At 41.8% G+C, this 13,704-nt stretch overlaps 1 protein-coding gene across 1 annotated transcript in view; it reads right to left on the bottom strand.

Moving 5' to 3' along the window:
- Positions 1 to 13,196, bottom strand: part of IRAG1 (inositol 1,4,5-triphosphate receptor associated 1) — a 169,210-nt gene extending 156,014 nt beyond the window's left edge. Inside the window, exon 1 of the mRNA XM_036862322.1 lies at positions 13,123 to 13,196. The gene's annotated coding sequence lies outside the window, so the exon portion shown is untranslated. The remainder of the gene's footprint in view (positions 1 to 13,122) is intronic.
- Between the last annotated feature and the right edge of the window lie 508 nt (positions 13,197 to 13,704).

Here is a 13,704-nt window from a genome sequence, read left to right on the forward strand (position 1 = left end):
CACGTGCCGCGGAGCAACTAAGCCCGTGCGCCACAACTACTGAGCCTGCGCTCTACAGCCCGTGAGCCACAACTACTGAGCCCGTGTGCCACAACTACTGAAGCCCGCACGCCTAGAGCCCGTGCTCCGCAACAACAGAAGCCACCGCAATGAGAAGCCCACACACCACAACAAAGAGTAGTTCCTGCTCACCACAACTAGAGAAAGCCTGCGTGCAGCAACGAAGACCCAACACAGCCAAATATACATAAATAAATAAATGTATTAAAAAAAACTATATCTCAATTTTTAAAAAACTAAGTAGAAAATAAACAGCTGTATTTAAATCCCTCTGTGCTGATGTCTCATGAGGGATGCTGCTCTTTTGTCTTATGGATTAAGGAGTTCCTTCTCCTTTTTCACACCAATAGTCAATGAAAGAGATAGAATATGGCTAAGCTCACCCCACTTTCCACCAACTTGCTCCCAAAGGGAGAAAAAGGAAGAAAAGCATTGTGGTAAAAATAAATAAATTAGACTACATTAAAACTTAAAACTTCTGTGCATCGAAGGACACAATCAACAGAGTGAAAAAGCAACCCACAGAATGGGAGAAAATATTTATAAAACATATACTATCTGATAAAGAGTTAATAACCAGAATATATAAAGAACTCAATGACAAAAAAATAAACAACCTGATTTTAAAATGGGCAAAGGACTTGAGTAGATATTTATGCAAAGAAGACACATAAATGGCCAACAATCACATGGAAAGAGGCTCAATATCACTAATCATTAGGGAAATGCAAATCAAAACCACAATGAGACACCACCTCACACCCATTAGGATGGTTACCTTAAAAAAAAACAAATAACGGAGTCCCCCAGCAAGATGGCGGAAGAGTAAGACGCGGAGACCACCTTCCTTCCCACAGATACAATAGAAATACATCTACACGTGGAACTGCTCCTACAGAACACCCACTGAACGCTGGCAGAAGACGTCAGACCTCCCAAAAGGCAAGAAAATCCCCACGTACCTGGGTAGGGCAAAAGAAAAAAGAAATAACAGAGACAAAAGCATAGGGATGGGACCTGCCCCTCTGGGAGGGAGCTGTGAAGGAGGAAAGGTTTCCACACACTAGGAAGCCCCTTCGCAGGCGGAGACTGCGGGTGGCAGAGGGGAAGCTTTGGAGCCACGGAGGAGAGCACAGCAACAGGGGCGCAGAGGGAAAAACGGAGAGATTCCCGCACAGAGGCTCGGCGCCGAGCAGCACTCACCAGCCCAAGAGGCTTGTCTGCTCACCCGCCGGGGCGGGCGGAGGCTGGGAGGCGAGGCTCGGGCTTCGGTCGGATCACAGGGAGAGGGTTGGGGCTGGCGGCGTGAACACAGTCTGAAGGGGTTAGCGCACCACAGCTAGCCGGGAGGGAGCCCGAGAAAAAGTCTGCAGCCGCCGAAGAGGCAAGAGACTTTTTCTTGCCTCTTTGTTTCACGGCGCGCAAGGAGAGGGGATTCAGAGCGCCGCCTAAACGAACTCCAGAGACGGCTGCGAGCCGCGGCTAACAGCGCGGATCCCAGAGAAAGGCACGAGCCGCGGTTATCAGCGCGAAAACCCAGAGACGGGCAGGAGACGCTAAGGCTGCTGCTGCCGCCACCAAGAAGCCTGTGTGCGAGCAAAGGTCACTCTCCACACCGCCCCTCCCGGGAGCCGGTGCAGCCCGCCACTGCCAGGCTCCCGTGATCCGGGGACAACTTCCCCAGGAGAACGCACGGCGCGCCTCAGGCTGCTGCAACGTCACGCCGGCCTCTGCCGCCGCAGGCTCGCCCCGCCTCCTCCGTACCGCTCCCTCCCCCCGGCCTGAGTGAACCAGAGCCCCCGAAGCAGCTGCTCCTTTAACCCCGTTCTGTCTGGGCGGGGAAAAGACGCCATCAGGCGACCTACATGCAGAGGCTTGTCCAAATCCAAAGCTGAACCCCGGGAGCTGTACGAACAAAGAAGAGAAAGGGAAATCTCCCCCAGCAGCCTCAGAAGCAGCGGATTAAAGCTCCACAAACAACTTGATGTGCCTGCATCTGTTGAATACCTGAATAGACAACGAATCATCCCAAATTCAAGAGGTGGACTTTCGGAGCAGGATATATTAATTTTTCCCCTTTTCCTTTTTTTTGTGAGTGTATATGTGTATGCTTCTGGGTGAGATTTTGTCTGTATAGCTTTGCTTTCACCATTAGTCCTAGGGTTAGGTCCATCCGTTTTTTATTTTTGTTTTTTTTTTTTACTTAAAAAAAAATTTTTTTTCCTAATAAATGTTTTCTTAATAATTTTTTCCTTATTTTCTATTTTTAGAAATTAAAAAAAATTTTTAATAAGATTTTTCATATTTTTTATTTTAAAAAATTAAAAAATTTTTTTCTTAATAAATTTTTTTCTTAATAATTTTTTTATTTTTTAATATAAAAAATTAAGAAATCTATTTTTAAAAATTAAAAAAAATTTTTCTGAATACATTTATTCTTAATAATTTTTTTTCTTATTTTTTATTATAATAGCTTTATTTTACTTTATTTTATCCTCTTTCTTTCTTTCTATTTTTTTCTCCCTTTTATTCTGAGCCATGTGGATGAAAGGCTCTTGGTGCTCCAGTCAGGCATCAGGGCTGTGCCTCTGAGGTGGGAGAGCCAACTTCAGGACACTGGTCCACAAGAGACCTCCCAGCTCCACGTAATACCAAATGGCGAAAATCTCTCAGAGATCTCCATCTCAACATCAAGACCCAGCTTCACTCAATGACCAGCAAGCTACAGTGTTGGAAACCCTATGCCAAACAACTAGCAAGACAGGAACACAGCCCCATCCATTAGCAGAGAGGCTGCCTAAAATCATAATAAGGCCACAGACACCCCAAAACACACCACCAGACGTGGACGTGCCCACCAGAAAGACAAGATCCAACCTCATCCACCAGAACACAGGCACTAGTCCCCTCCACCAGGAAGCCTACACAACCCACTGAACCAACCTTAGCCACTGGGGACAGATACCAAAAACAATGGGAACTACGAACCTGCAGCCTGTGAAAAGGAGACCCCAAACACAGTAAGATAAGCAAAATGAGAAGACAAAAAAAACACACAGCAGGTGAAGGAGCAGGGTCAAAACACACCAGACCTAACAAATGAAGAGGAAATAGGCAGTCTACCTGAAAAAGAATTCAGAATAATGATAGTAAAGATGATCCAAAATCTTGGAAATAGAATAGACAAAATGCAAGAAACATTTAACAAGGATGTAGAAGAACTAAATAGGAACCAAGCAATGATGAAAAACACAATAAATGAAATTAAAAATACTCTAGATGGGATCAATAGCAGAATAACTGAGGCAGAAGAACGGATAAGTGACCTGGAAGATAAAATAGTGGAAATAACTACTGCAGAGCAGAATAAAGAAAAAAGAATGAAAAGAACTGAGGACAGTCTCAGAGACCTCTGGGACAACATTAAACGCACCAACATTCGAATTATAGGGGTCCCAGAAGAAGAAGAGAAAAGAAAGGGACTGAGAAAATATTTGAAGAGATTATAGTTGAAAACTTCCCTAATATGGGAAAGGAAATAGTTAATCAAGTCCTGGAAGCACAGAGAGTCCCATACAGGATAAATCCAAGGAGAAACATGCCAAGACACATATTAATCAAACTATCAAAAATTAAATATAAAGAAAACATATTAAAAGCAGCAAGGGAAAAACAACAAATAACACACAAGGGAATCCCCATAAGGTTAACATCTGATCTTTCAGCAGAAACTCTGCAAGCCAGAAGGGAGTGGCAGGATATACTTAAAGTCATGAAGGAGAAAAACCTACAACCAAGGTTACTCTACCCAGCAAGGATCTCATTCAGATGTGATGGAGAAATTAAAACCTTTACAGACAAGCAAAAGCTGAGATAGTTCAGCACCACCAAACCAGCTTTACAACAAATGCTAAAGGAACTTCTCTAGGCAAGAAACACAAGAGAAGGAAAACACCTACAATAACAAACACAAAATATTTAAGAAAATGGGAATAGGAACATACATATCAATAATTACCTTAAATGTAAATGGATTAAATGCTCCCACCAAAAGACACAGACTGGCTGAATGGATACAAAAACAAGACCCATATATATGTTGTCTACAAGAGACCCACTTCAGACCTAGAGACACATACAGACTGAAAGTGAGGGGATGGAAAAAGATATTCCATGCAAATGGAAATCAAAAGAAAGCTGGAGTAGCAATTCTCATATCAGACAAAATAGACTTTAAAATAAAGACTATTACAAGAGACAAAGAAGGACACTATATAATGATCAGGGATCGATCCAAGAGGAAGGTATAACAATTGTAAATATTTATGCACCCAACATAGGAACACCTCAATACATAAGGCAAATACTAACAGCCATAAAAGGGGAAATCGACAGTAACACAATCATAGTAGGGGACTTTAACACCTCACTTTCACCAGTGGACAGATCATCCAAAATGAAAATAAATAAGGAAACACAAGCTTTAAATGATACATTAAACAAGATGGATTTAATTGATATTTATAGGACATTCCACCCCAAAACAACAGAATACACATCTTTCTCAAGTGCTCATGGAACATTCTCCAGGATAGATCATATCTTGGGTCACAAATCAAGCCTTGGTAAATTTAAGAAAATTGAAATCGTATCAAGTATCTTTTCCGACCACAACGCTATGAGACTAGATATCAATTACAGGAAAAGATCTGTAAAAAATACAAACACATGGAGGCTACACAATACACTACTTAGTAACGAAGTGATCACTGAAGAAATCAAAGGGGAAATCAAAAAATACCTAGAAACAAATGACAATGGAGACACGACGACCCAAAACCTATGGGATGCAGCAAAAGCAGTTCTAAGAGGGAAGTTTATAGCAATACAAGCCTACATCAAGAAACAGGAAACATCTCGAATAAACAATCTAACCTTGCACCTAAAGCAATTAGAGAAAGAAGAGCAAAAAAACCCCAAAGCTAGCAGAAGGGAAGAAATCATAAAGATCAGATCAGAAATAAATGAAAAAGAAATGAAGGAAACAATAGCAAAAATCAATGAAACTAAAATCTTGTTCTTTGAGAAGATAAACAAAATTGATAAACCATTAGCCAGACTCATCAAGAGAAAAAGGGAGAAGACTCAAATCAATAGAATTAGAAATGAAAAAGGAGAAGTAACCACTGACACTGCAGAAATACAAACGACCATGAGAGATTACTACAAGCAACTCTATGCCAATAAAATGGACAACCTGGAAGAAATGGACAAATTCTTAGAAATGCACAACCTACTGAGACGGAACCAGGAAGAAATAGAAAATATGAACAGACCAATCACAAGCACTGAAATTGAAACTGTGATTAAAAATCTTCCAACAAACAAAAGCCCAGGACCAGATGGCTTCACTGGCGAATTCTATCAAACATTTAGAGAAGAGCTAACACCTGTCCTTCTCAAACTCTTCCAAAATATTGCAGAGGGAGGAACACTCCCAAATTCATTCTACGAGGCCACCATCACCCTGATACCAAAACCAGACAAAGATGTCACAAAGAAAGAAAACTACAGGCCAATATCACTGATGAACATAGATGCAAAAATCCTCAACAAAATACCAGCAAACAGAATCCAGCAGCACATTAAAAGGATTATACACCATGATCAAGTGGGGTTTATTCCAGGAATGCAAGGATTCTTCAATATACGCAAATCAATCAACGTGATACATCATATTAACAAATTGAAGGAGAAAAACCATATGATCATCTCAATAGATGCAGAGAAAGCTTTCGACAAAATTCAACACCCATTTACGATAAAAGCCCTGCAGAAAGTAGGCATAGAGGGAACTTTCCTCAACATAATAAAGGCCATATATGACAAACCCACAGCCAACATTGTCCTCAATGGTGAAAAACTGAAACCATTTCCACTAAGATCAGGAACAAGACAAGGTTGCCCACTCTCACCACTATTATTCAACATAGTTTTGGAAGTGTTAGCCACAGCAATCAGAGAAGAAAAAGAAATAAAAGGAATCCAAATCGGAAAAGAAGAAGTAAAGCTGTCACTGTTTGCAGGTGACATGATACTATACATAGAGAATCCTAAAACTGCCACCAGAAAACTACTAGAGCTAATCAATGAATTTGGTAAAGTAGCAGGATACAAAAGTAATGCACAGAAATCTCTTGCATTCCTATACACTAATGATGAAAAATCTGAAAGTGAAATTAAGAAAACACTCCCATTTACCATTGCAACAAAAAGAATAAAATATCTAGGAATAAACCTACCTAAGGAGACAAAAGACCTGTATGCAGAAAATTATAGGACACTGATGAAAGAAATTAAAGATGATACAAATAGATGGAGAGATATACCATGTTCTTGGATTGGAAGAATCAACATTGTGAAAATGACTCTACTACCCAAAGCAATCTACAGATTCAATGCAATCCCTATCAAACTACCACAGGCATTTTTCACAGAAGTAGAACAAAAAATTTCACAATTTGTATGGAGACACAAAAGACCCCGAATAGCCAAAGCAATCTTGAGAACGAAAAATGGAGCTGGAGGAATCAGGCTCCCTGACTTCAGACTATATTACAAAGCTACAGTAATCAAGACAGTTTGGTATTGGCACAAAAACAGAAATATAGATCAATGGAACAGGATAGAAAGTCCAGAGATAAACCCATGCACATATGGTCACCTTATCTTTGATAAAGGAGGCAAGCATATACAGTGGAGAAAAGACAGCCTCTTCAATAAGTGGTGCTGGGAAAATTGGACAGGTACATGTAAAAGTATGAAATTAGAACACTCCCTGACACCATACACAAAAATAAACTAAAAATGGATTAAAGACCTAAGTGTAAAGCCAGACACTATCAAACTCTTAGAGGAAAACATAGGCAGAACACTCTATGACATAAATCGCAGCAAGATCCTTTTTGACCCAGCTCCTAGAGAAATGGAAATAAAAACACAAATAAACAAATGGGACCTAATGAAACTTAAAAGCTTTTGCACAGCAAAGGAAACCATAAGCAAGACCAAAAGACAACCCTCAGAATGGGAGAAAATATTTGCAAATGAAGCAACAGAGGATTAATCTCCAAGATTTACAAGCATCTCATGCAGCTCAATAACAAAAACACAAACAACCCAATTCAAAAATGGGCAGAAGACCTAAATAGACATTTCTCCAAAGAAGATATACAGATGGCCAACAGACACATGAAAGAATGCTCAACATCCTTAATCATTAGAGAAATGAAAATCAAAACTACAATGAGGTATCATCTCACACCGGTCAGAATGGCCATCATCAAAAAATCTAGAAACAATAAATGCTGGAGAGGGTGTGGAGAAAAGGGAACCCTCTTGCACTGTTGGTGGGAATGTAAATTGATACAGCCACTATGGAGAACAGTATGGAGGTTCCTTTAAAAACTAAAAATAGAACTACCATACGACCCAGCAATCCCACTACTGGGCATATACCCTGAGAAAATCATAGTTCAAAAAGAGTCATGTACCAAAATGTTCATTGCAGCTCTATTTACAATAGCCAGGACATGGAAGCAACCTAAGTGTCCATCATCGGATGAATGGATAAAGAAGACGTGGCACATATATACAATGGAATATTACTCAGCCATAAAAAGAAATGAAATGGAGGTACTTGTAATGAGGTGGATGGAGTTAGAGTCTGTCATACAGAGTGAAGTAAGTCAGAAAGAGAAAAACAAATACAGTATGCTAACACATATATATGGAATCTAAGGAAAAAAAAAAAAAGATCATGAAGAACCTAGTGGCAAGATGGGAATAAAGACACAGACCTACTAAAGAATGGACTTGAGGATATGGGGAGGGGGAGGAGTGAGATGTGACAGGGTGAGAGAGTGGCATGGACATATATACACTACCAAATGTAAAATAGATAGCTAGTGGGAAGCAGCCACATAGCACAGGGAGATCAGCTCGGTGCTTTGTGACCACCTAGAGGGGTGGGATAGGGAGGGTGGGAGGGAGGGAGATGCAAGAGAGAAGAGATATGGGAACATATGTATATGTATAACTGATTCACTTTGTTATAAAAGCAGAAACTAACACACCATTGTAAAGCAATTATACTTCAATAAAGATGTTAAAAAATAATAATAATAACAAAAAAGCCACCAGAAAATAACACATGTTGGCAAGGATGTAGAGAAATTGGAAGCCTTGTGCACTGCTGGTAGGAAGGTGAAATGCTGCAGCCACTATGGAAAACAATATCATGGTTCCTCAAAAAATTACAAATAGAATTCCGTATGATCCAGCAATTGCATTTCTGAGTATATACACAAAAGATTTGAAAGCAGGGTCTTGAGGAGATATTTATACTGCCATGTTCATAGCAGCATTACTCACAATAGCCCAAAGGTGGAAGCAACCCAAGTGTCCATTGATGGATAAACAAAATATATACATACAGTGGAATATTATTCAGCCTTTAAAAGGTAGGAAATTCTGAACATGCTGCAACATGGATGAACCTTGAGAACACTAGGCTAAGTGACATATGCCAGTCACAAAAAGACAAATTCTGTTTGATTCCACTTACCTAGAGTAATCAAATTCATAAAGACAGGAAGTAGAATGGTGATTCAGGGGCTAGGGGATGGGGAGAATGGGGAGTTTAATGGGTAGAGAGTTTCAGTTTTTCAAGATGAAAAGAATTCTGGAGATTTTTTTATACAATAATGTGAATGAGCTTACCACTACTAAACTGTACACTTAAAAAGAATTAAGAAGGTAGATTTTATGTATATCTTACCACAATTAAAACATTTTTAATTAAAAAAAAAGAAAAGCATTATGCATGAGCTGCCTTTCTCTGCCCTCTCTATATAACAGTGTTTGAGGATTACCGTTTGGATTAGAAAGGGCCTTTAGAATACCTGCCCAAATCTGCAGGAGTGCTACGTGTTTAATATAGTACATCTGCCATTGGTGGTGGAGGGGCTGGGGCACCAGGCATTGCGCTCAGTACTGTACTTTACTTGTGGTTCCTTTTTCTTTTTTTTTTTTAATTTTTATTTATTTACTTATTTATTTTTGGCTGTGTTGGGTCTTCGTTGCTGCTTGTGGGCTTTCCCTAGCTGCGGCGAGTGGGGGCTACTCTTCATTGCAGTGTGTGGGCTTCTCACTGCGGTGGCTTCTCTTGTTGTGGAGCACAGGCTCTAGGCACGCAAGCTTTAGTAGTTGTGGCACGCGGGCTTCAGTAGTTGTGGCTCGCGGGCTCTAGAGCACAGACTCAGTAGTTGTGGTGTGTGGCACACGGGCTTAGTTGCTCTGAGGCACGTGGGATCTTCCTGGACCAGGGCTTGAACCCGTGTCCCCTGAGTTGGTAGGCGGATGCATAACCACTGTGCCACCAGGGAAGCCCCATGGTTTCTTATTTAATCCACATGAAGACCCTAGGGGGTAGGTCTAATTATTAGGGATGAAACTGAGGCTTCAACGGGTTAAGTAACTTACCAAGTCACAGAGCTAACACATCAGTGACCCTGAGACCTGACCCTAGGTCCAGTAGGGCTCTGAGGCTGGGTGGCCAGCACCACACCACACTGCCTCCCTGGCAGAGGCTGACTTTTCAAGGTCCATTTCAGGCTCCTTCCCAGCACGATCAGAACCCTGGTGTAAGAGGCTCTCTATCTTCCCCATTCCTACCACTGCCCCCATGAAATGTTAAATAAACGTACAAGGATAACTTTCCTTCTACCTCTTTGCAGCCGCCGCCCCAAGAGGCCCACCCAGAACAAATCGCACACAGGAGGCGGCCAGCGGTGCGGTAGGTGGTGTGCTGCCCTGGAAGGGAGACCGAGAGTTTTCCAGCCAAAGGGCCCTGGGTTGAAAGCCCAGTGCCACCCCTACGTAGCTGTTTGACACTGAGCACGTGACACCCTCTCTGAGCCTCATTCATTATCTGTAAAATGGGATAAGTGATCCTCACCTCGTAGGGTGGTTAAGGGGTTTAAATGAGTATGTATACAGTCCTTCCTCAGCGTCCGCAGAGGATCAGTTCCAGGAGCTTCCTCGGACGCCAAAATCCACGCATGCTCAAGTTGCTTATATAAAATGGGTACAGTAGGCCCTCCGTATCCATGGGTTTTTCATCCATGGATTCATCCAACCTAGTATTGAGTGGTTGGTTGAATCAGAAGCTGTGAAACCCATTTAGGTCTTTAATCCATTTTGAGTTTGTTTTTGTGTATGGTATTAGAGAGTGTCCTAATTTCATTTTTCACATGTAGCTGTCCAGTTTTCCCAGCACCACTTATTGAAGAGACTGTCTTTTCTCCATTGTATATTCTTGCCTCCTTTGTCATAGATTAGGTGACCAAAGGTATAAGGCCAGACACTATAAAACTCTTAGAGGAAAACACAGGCAGAACACTCTTTGACATAAACCACAGCAAGATCTTTTTTGACCCACCTCCTAGAGTAATGAAAATAAAAACAAAAATAAACAAATGGGACCTAATTAAACTTAACAGCTTTCGCACAGCAAAGGAAACCATAAACAAGAAGAAAAGACAACCCTCAGAATGGGAGAAAATATTTGCAAATGAAGCAATTAACAAGGGATTAATCTCCAAAATATACAAACAGCTTATGCAGCTCAATATCAAAAAAACAAATAACCCAACCCAAAAATGGGAGGAAGACCTAAATAGACATTTCTCCAAAGAAGACATAGAGATGGACAAGAGGCACATGAAAAGATGCTCACCATCATTAATTATTAGAGAAATGCAAATCAAAACTACAATGAGGTATCACCTCACACTGGTCAGAATGGCTGTCATCAAAAAATCTACAAACAATAAATGCTGGATAGGGTGTGGAGAAGAGGGAACCCTCTTGCACTGTTGGTGGGAATGTAAATTGATACAGCCACTATGGAGAACTGTACGGAGGTTCCTTAAAAAACTAAAAATAGAACTACCATTCAACCCAGCAATCCCACTACTGGGCATATACCCTGAGAAAACCACAATTCAAAAAGAGTCACGTACCACAATGTTCATTGCAGCTCTATTTACAATAGCCAGGACGTGGAAGCAACCTAAACGTCCATCAACAGAGGAGTGGAGAAAGAAGATGTGGTACATATATACAATGGAATATTAGCCATAAAAAAGAACGAAATTGGGTCATTTGCAGAGATGTGGATGGACCTAGAGACTGTCATACAGAGTGAAGTAAGTCAGAAAGAGAAAAACAAATATCGTACATTAATGCATACATGTGGAATCTAGAAAAATGGTATAGGTGATCTTATTTGCAAAACAGAAATAGAGACACAGACGTAGAGAACAGATGTATGGAAGGAAGGGGGAAGGGGTGGGATGAATTGGGAGATTGGGATTGACATATATACACTATTGATACTATGTATAAAATAGCTAACTAATGAGAAACTACTATATAGCACAGGGAACTCTACTCAATTCTCTGTGGTGACCTAAACGGGAAGGAAATCCAAAAAAGAGGGGATATATGTATACATATAGCTGATTCACTTTGCTGTACAGCAGAAACTAACACAACATTGTAAAGCAACTATACTCCAATAAAAAAGTAATTAAAAAAAAAAAGAAGAAGCTGCAAAACCCAGCAGATTCAGAGGGCAAACTGTGTATACAAAATCTGTGTTGTCAGCCAAGGTTGCCTGTCCTTTGAAATTCAAAAACACTGGCTTGAATCTTATTTCAGCCTCTGCCAGGGACAAGATCCATCTAGAGATTTATTCCTGCACAAATCGGAATTGTGTCACTTTCCTTCGAAGGCAAAGAGGCTTGGTTTTAAATACTATTTTCTTCTCTGTTATCCATGAAAATTTCCAAGAACTGTGCCAGGTCCATCATAATCACTTTGAGAACCAAGAGGTCAAAGGAGGTGTAGAAAGGAACAGTCCTCCTTCTTAAAGCAGAGGCTGGACCCCTCCACAGACGACTTCCGGGAGGAGTTGATCTGTTCTGAGGTTTTCTGATCTAAGAAACAGAAAACCCAACCTGAAGGTCTTAAATACCAGGCAACTTATTTGTTCCCAAAGTCTAAAGTTCAGAGGCAGGGTGAGCTTCTAGCACCGGTTGTTCAGAGGCTACACCTCTGTTTGCCTGGGTCTCTCCCCTCCCCCTCCCACCCCCATCAGCTCTTTCCAAACTGGCCTCTTGGAGTAGCAGGATGGCTCCTGGCAGCTTCCAGGGTGACATGCCTCCTCGTTCACAGCTAATGGATTGATGTGGTCACATGCCCACTCCTATGCCAAGGGGGTTGGTATTATGTTGATGACTTAGGTCAGTTGGAACCTACCCCAAAACCAAAAGTTGACTTGATCCTTGACTTAAACCACATTGTTGTTATACACGGTGGGATAGCTACTGGTGGGGCAACCGTATTACAAAACCCTTTATCAGTGTGGGTGTGTGTCAACCTGTATGTGTGATATGCCAGTGTGTGTAAAGTATGAGTGTGCTATGTGTATGTCATGTGTCTGTGTGAGAATGTGTGTGAGATGTGTGTATATAAGTGTAGGTGTGCTTGGTAATCATTTTGCAAAGTACACAGGTCAAATCATTACACTGTGCACCTTAAACTTATACAGTGCTGGATGTCAATCATATCTCAATAAAACTGGAAAAATTTAAAAACCGTACGTACGCTATGTGATTGTGTGTATATGTGTGTATGTGAAGTGAGTGTGTGTGCTGAGAAGAACAAGTGTCCAAATTAAGTGTCACTTCTGTTTGGGGCCTTTCCCTCTGATCTCTGCTGCTACCACCTTGATGGCCACTAGGGGGCACTGTGCTCCCCTTTTAACACTCTGGCCAATGTGTGTACAAAATCCTTTTCCCCTAAGCACAGATGAGAGGTTGGAAATTTTGAAAACAACTATACTAACAAAAACGAACAGAAAGGAAATCAATTCAGAGAGCATAAGAAACATTCAAAGTTGTTTCTTACAACGTACACTGCGGAGCCAATAATTACCTCCTGTTTTCCGCAAAGCGCTGTCTGCCTTTGAGTCTTCCCAGCTCCTGGCTGTGACTGAGGGACACCGTCTCACTCCCTGCTTTGCAGAACAGTCTCCAAGAAACCTGTTCCCTTGCAGCCAAGGCCAAAACTCCCATCTGTGCTCACCATTTCACCTCAGGGCCCTTCCTCCCCACTCCCTCCTCTCCCCCTCCTCCCATCACTGTTCCAGGAGGCTGCCTTTCCCAGCAGCAAGGGGCCCACAGTAAAACAGCTTCATTATACTCTGCAAGCTAAGAAGCAGCACGATCTAAACACAGATAGAAAGGTGGCCTCATGCTCTCCATCAGCGCACTTTAGACTCCCACGAGAGACCAGAAGGTCACCTTCTCCCCAAGCCCTAGTCTGGTGCGGGTTCTAGCTGCCTGGCCTGCTGTCCAGCCCCTCCCCCTCCCCTTCCCTGCCCTCGCCCGGGCCCTGGCCAATCGAGCGGAACCACAGTCCTGTGCAGCCCTCTACTGCCCTCTACTGGGGTTTTGCTTACACAGTCCTGGAGTTCACCAGCACCCAGGGACTAGGGGACTCTCTTCACCAACTCTT

Source organism: Balaenoptera musculus, chromosome 8 (genome assembly GCF_009873245.2).
Source record: "Balaenoptera musculus isolate JJ_BM4_2016_0621 chromosome 8, mBalMus1.pri.v3, whole genome shotgun sequence".
Taxonomy (NCBI): Eukaryota; Metazoa; Chordata; class Mammalia; order Artiodactyla; family Balaenopteridae; genus Balaenoptera; species Balaenoptera musculus.